Genomic DNA, 6,434 nt, shown 5'->3' with positions numbered 1-6,434 from the left:
GAAGTCTTTTCTATTTTTATTTGGTTTTGTTCATATCATTTTTTATTTATTTTTATTTTATTTTTTATTCATATGATAAATGTTGTTGACTTTTTTTGGTTCAGTGTTCTGATCTGTCGAAAATTTTATTAATTTTTATGGTATATTTATTATTTCTTGTTTATATAAATTCTTTTTTTATTCATTATTGTATTATATTTATGCTGCGTATGAACTTTTTTATTTTTTATTTAGTTTTATTCATATAAATTTTATATAATTAGTAATTGTAATTATTATATACTATATTTATTATCAAATTTTGTATAATATGAATGATGATCACATCAAGAAGAACAAAATAAATAAAAAACTAATTATAAGTAACAATAGGATTATAGAAATAATACTAAATTAAAAAGTTCTGACAATACTAAAAATATTATAGAATATTTTCTTCTTGTTTGACATTATTAAATTTAAAGGAGTATTAGGGGCAGTAATTTTTGTAATTTGTAGCTATTATTAGTATTTTTATTGGTGTGAGATTACGATGGGAGAAAAAATGTCGGTTAAGATTAATTCTTGAAAAATATTTTTTAAAATCGCATTGTAAGTACAGTCTTAACTGACGAAATTCTCACTATCAATTTAAATTGTGCCACAGTTAATAATAAATAACCGGGAGTAGAATCTCGAGTCGTTTCCCTGATAGTTAACACAATGATATAAATTATTGGTCAGGATTTTACTGAATATTTTTGAAGTTGAGAATGGAAAATTAAATGACTAGAAATTGAAGCAATGAGCAAATAACAAGAGATATTATGTATTTAAAATAAAAGGCCTTGGTTACGAGGGATAATTGGGGTTTCTATCCTTATTGTCTTTCCCAAGTATGATAGTAAAGGTTCATTGCTTCCACTTAGTTATCCTCTAACAATTGAAGGAAAGTCAAGTTGTTGTCACCAACTCTGATTCACAAGTCCTAGTCACTTCATAAGGAAGGACTAAAGTTGGTAAAAATTGAGTTAGCCAGCAATTTCCGATTACAAATCAATACTTGAGTATCACAACTCAAGGGATCCCAATTAATCAACCCCCAAGCCAAATTGAAAGATCTACTCCATTAACATGGATGCCATTTTCATAAACACATAATAGGAGTAAATTAAAGGCGTGATAGTTACGAGAAATTAATTAAATCAAAATTGGCATGAACAATAATTAACACGAATCAAACAAGCAATAAAAATAAATATAAAAATACTTCAATGCATTAATAGGATTCAAAAATAACAAAATCCAAAGATGAGTTTAAACCAGTTAAATGGAAAAGAGTAATTGAGTTATTGAAGAAGAAAACTATAATGATGATGCCTTCAATTGAAGGTAGTAGTAGCTCTCTCAAAATTCAATTCAAAGCAAAAATAAGAAATCAAAACCCTAGAGAAAAGTAGTTGTTTTTCTCACTAGAATTCAAAACTGAAACTAAACTAAAGTGAAAAGTGAAGTATGTTCAGTCTCAGCTCCATCCCTGCCTCTAGTCTGTATTTTCGGACTTGAAACTGGGTTTAAATCAACCCAGAAATCGCCCTCAGCGAATTTTGTTAAGTGCAGCACGTGACGCTCTGTTACGCGTATGCGTCGCTGAACTTCTGCGCTGGTCACGCATACGCGTCGCTATAAGACGCTCCAAATCACGTACACACGTTAGCCATGCGTGCGCGTCGCTCCTCACTTCTCAACTCTTTAGTTTCTTGTGTTCCTTCCACTTTAACATGCTTCATTTTCATCCTTTAAGCCATTCATGCCTTGTAAACCTGAAAACACTTAACGAACACATCACGGCATCGAATGATAATAAAGGAGAATGTTGAGTTAAGAAATTAACTAAATTAATTAATGATGACAAACATTATTTTATTAAGCAAAGTAAATAATTAGTGTTGATTATTTATGATGATATGTTGCAGGCCAAAAATAAATATAATGGAGTAGCCCAATTGGATGAAAATAAAAACAAGGCTGGAAGGCTATTAATCAACAACAACCCAACTCAAAGCAAGCTAAATCTATTCTAATGAGTCACAAAAATAAAAGAAGCCCAAAGGTGATGAATAGAAAGTAAACGGGTTGCATGAATGGAATGAACCAAGCCCTAGTCATCCATCTTAAGATGAATCCTTTAAGAAGTAAAGGAAAGGAACCAACGGGCCTGATGATTGGATTTTTGATGATTTAGAATTTCACTAATGAAATCTCGTTGTAAAGTATAGTTTCTAAACCAAGCAATAATCCTTTCATACAAAAGATTGTTTATCACAAGTAACAAACCCCTAAAATTTATAAACAGAAGTATTCAAACCTCGGCTCGTTCTCCCTAGAAATTACAATAAAGTGTCTTGTTATTGGTTATGAGATATTTTGGGGTTTTTGAGATTTTAGACAAGAAATATAAATGGCAAAGAAAATAAACTAACAACTAACAAAGCTCTTGGAAAGATATGAGAACTAGAAGTCCTATCCTAGTCATCCTCCTCAATTGTGACCACAAATTATTCATTGCTCCCACTTAGTTAACCTCTAACCATGGAGGAAAGTCTAGTAGATGAATCAATTTGATTCCTAAAGTCCTAATCAACTCCTAAAGGAAAGACTAGCTTTAGAGGCATTCAAATCAATTAGCAACTTCTAATTATCAATCAACAAAGGAATTAGATAACTCAAGAGTCACTAATTACTCTACCTAGGCCAAGAGGAACAAAACCTACACTAAAACCCAACTAAGCATTTCATCAAACACTTGGAAGGTACAAAAGAAAAGCAAAGCAAATTGACAACAAGAATGGAATCTAACAACAATTATTGAAAGGAATTAACAACAACAATAAAAAAACACAATTATTATGAATTACCTTGAATTGAATTGAAAGAAAATGGAAGGAACAAGAGTAGATCTACAACAAAGTATAAGAACAACATAAAGGAAATTACAACAAAAGAATGGAAGAATGATGAATGTAACAACAAAAAATTGAGAGATAGAAGTATAAGAAGATGAATTAAAACCTAGATCTAAGAACTAAACCTAATCCTAATCCTAGAGAGAAGTGAGAGCTTCTCTCTCTAAAACTAACTCTAAAATAATCCTAATGTGTAAAAATGATTAAAAATCAAAAAGTCCCTTTGCTCTTCAATCCTTGGCTTTAAATAGCAGTTTAGGCGCCAAAGTTGGTTAAGATTGGGCCCCACAACCCTTGAGAATTCGTTGAGTGCAAATTCACTTACAAATCAAGTATCAGCATCGACGCGTACGCGCACAGCACGCGTACGCGTCCATGGGCCGTTTCGCAGGGTGCGCGTAAGCGCCAGGTGCGCGCGTGCGTCCGTGGGCGAGTTTAACTCTTTGGCTTTTCATGATCTTCTCCACTTTGTATGCTTTCTTCTTCACTCCTTTGATCCATTCCTAGCCTTTTCAATCTGAAATCACTAACAAACACATCAAGGCATCTAGTGGAATCAAAGGGAGATTAAAATCATCAAGTTAAAGGCCTAAAAAGCATGTTTTCACACTTAAGCACAAATTAAGGGAGAATCACAAAACCATGCTAATTCATTGAATAAATGTGGGTAAAAGGTATTAAAATCTCTTAAAATCAATACATGATAAACCCTACAAATGGGATTTATCAACCTCCCTACACTTAAACCAAGCATGTCCTCATGCTTAAACTAAGAATGAAGTAAAGGGCATGGCATTTATTCAATGGAAACTAACTAAATGCAATCTACCTATATGCAACTATCTAAATGAATGCAATTGCTTGGTCAAAATAAATCAATTTACAAGAAGCATAAATGCACAAGGGACAAAGGTATTAACAACCATGCCAAACCACAATTGAATTGAGCTATTAAATATTTTTACAAACTTGCATGAAAAGTTATGATTATAGGTGGAAACATGTAATTGAGCATCAAACCCTCACCGGATGTGTTTGCGCTCTATTTGCTCAAGTGTTTAGGGTTGATTCTCTCAATTCTCCTCTATTTCATGCTTTCTAAGATTTGTTTTTCTTCTAACAATCAACATACATTTCACGCATGCATACACATATCATGAGGTCTTTTCATTGGTTGTAATGGGGCTAGGGTTAAAGTAGGATGCATATTTGGTCAAGTGAGCTTAAAATTTGAATATTTGATAAGCTTAAACTTCCCACCTAACCTATGACATCCTATACAATTTCAAGGCTAATCTAACTACCCATTCTTCTCACTTTTTCACATACTCATGCATTTTTTCTTGATCACAACTCATATGCATTGACTTTTATTGAGCTTTACTTTGGGGCATTTTGTCCCCTTTTATTGCTTTCTTTTTCTTTGTTTTTCTTTGTTTTTCTATTTTTTCTTTTCTTTTCCATATTATTTTTCTTTTTCTTTTCTTTTTTCTTTTGTTTTTCTCATTTTTTTCTTTCTATATACAAGAGCATCAATGCATAAGGTTTTACATTTGATCAATACATGAGTATGTACCCAATTTCCAATATTTTCAATAACAATACAAAACTACCCTTTTATTCACCCAATGTCCAAAGATTTCCCACACTTGAATGTTACACACACACTAGTCTAAGCTAATCAAAGATCCAAATAAGGACACTTATTGTTTTTTTCGCTTTAAGGCTTGTAATGTGCTAAAATAAGAACAAGTGGGTTAAGCGTAGGCTCAAAGTTGGCTAACAATGGAAGATACAAGGTAGTGTATTTGGGTAAGTGAGCTAATAAAATGATGGCCTCAATCATATAAATGCATGAATACACAAAATAATGGACATAAAGAATCAAACAAATCAAAGATCACAATCATAGAAAGAGAATAATGCACACAAGAAAGAAAAATAAGTGGTTATAAGATGTAACCACATCATTAGGCTCAAAACTCACTTGCTTGTGTTCTTAGCTCAAAAACATGGTCCACAATATATATAATTCAAGCAAGTTCTATGAAAAATTTTTACTCAAATCAATTGAGATGCCCTATAGATGGAAATCTTTAAAATTTTCGTTATTTTGACTAAGCTTATTTTGTATATGTATGCAAAATAAGAAAAAGAAAGTAAAAATCCTAAAAACCTAAAATGAAATGCAAAAAAAATGTAAAAGTGTTGGGATTAGAAATTTGTCACCTAAAATCGCCGAACGGTCGGACGACCTCCCCACACTTAAAAGTTTGCACCACCCTTGGTGCATTCAAGGATGAGCTAGTGGGTACAGCGAATCTCCGAATTGCTACCTTCAGCTGGTAGGTCAACCGGTGCTACGTGTTTGATGAGAGAACTTTTGAAGGTTTAGAAACTATACTTGCAACGAGGATTTATCCCCGGCAACGACGCCATTTTGATGAGAGAACTTTTGCGTGGTCTAGAAATTTGCGGATAAATTTTCGTTGCAAGTATGGTTTCTAAACCTTCAAAAGTCCTTTCATACAAATGTTTTGGTTGTCACAAGTAACAAAGCCCCTTGAAATTGATAACCGAGTATTCAAACCTCGGGTCGTCTTCTCAAGGAATTGCAGGGAGGTATGTTCTTATTATTGGTTATGAGTTTGTAAATTAGGGGTTTTAGAAATTAGGGAGCAATATGTTGCATAAGAAGAAATAAAATAAATAAATAACTATAAAATAAACTCTTGGCAAGGTACGAAAACAGGAAGTCCTATCCTGGTTATCCTTATCAATTGTAAAGAGAATTGGATTCTTCTCCCACTTTGTTAACCTCTAACTATGAATGTAAGTTATGTGGATGAATTAATTCTGATTCCTCAGGTCCTAGTCTTTCCTTGGGAAAGACTAGAGTTATTGGAACTTGAATTAATTCTTGAAGAATTCCAATTTTCAATCAACAATGAGTTTGATAACTCAAGGGTCACCAATTATTTAACCAAAGTCGAAAGGGAAAAATAAATCTAAATTGAATTGAAAGCAATCTTAAATAGAATAAAACAATCATAATCTGAAATACCTCAAAATGCATTAATAAAAGAAATCAATTCTAACGTGAAGTTCGTAAACCAACATTGACAAACTGAAATAAAATAATAGAATAAATAAAGAACCTGGGATTGAGAGCCACTCCTAAAACTAAGAGAAATCCTAAATCCTAATACTAAGAGAGAGGAGAGAACCTCTCTCTCTAAAAACTACATCTAAAACAAGAAAAGTGAATTATGAGAGCCTAATTATGAATGGATGCATTCCCCCACTTTATAGCCTCTAATATGTGTTCTCTGGGCCGAAAACTGGGTCAGAAATAGCCCAGAAATCACTTCCAACACTTTCTGGTCCGTACAGGTCGCGAAAAAATGACGCGGCCGCATGGCTCACGCGGCTGCGCGGGTTGCGTTACTGCCAGGTCACGCGTCCGCGTGACTCACACGATCGCAAGTA

This window comes from Arachis duranensis, chromosome 2 (assembly GCF_000817695.3).
Source record: "Arachis duranensis cultivar V14167 chromosome 2, aradu.V14167.gnm2.J7QH, whole genome shotgun sequence".
Taxonomy (NCBI): domain Eukaryota; kingdom Viridiplantae; phylum Streptophyta; class Magnoliopsida; order Fabales; family Fabaceae; genus Arachis; species Arachis duranensis.
Note: the sequence above shows the minus strand (reverse complement) of the source record.